Consider the following 307-nt stretch of genomic DNA (forward strand, 5'->3'; position numbering starts at 1 on the left):
GGTCGTAGACCCTCTCCTCAGGAATCGGGGTAAGTGCTGCTTCTGCCTCCCTTGTACGTCTCCTTTCCAGGCGAACAAAGGCTCTGTGTTTGCGGCGGTTGGCATTTCGACGTTGTGTCCTTCTCAGTGGCGCGTCAGGAATTCTATCAGCAAAAACATTGACCAAGCCTCCTGTCGGTGTGGTGATCATTGATTGCAACTGACTAGTCCCCTCTACCGGATACTGTATTCTTTCCACTTTCTGTCTCTTCAAAGAGGAGTCTTCTCTGACACCGATCCTGAGTAGTGACGGTAACCCTTCTGTCTC

The sequence above is a fragment of the Phalaenopsis equestris genome, unplaced genomic scaffold (genome assembly GCF_001263595.1).
Source record: "Phalaenopsis equestris unplaced genomic scaffold, ASM126359v1 Scaffold000022, whole genome shotgun sequence".
Taxonomy (NCBI): Eukaryota; Viridiplantae; Streptophyta; class Magnoliopsida; order Asparagales; family Orchidaceae; genus Phalaenopsis; species Phalaenopsis equestris.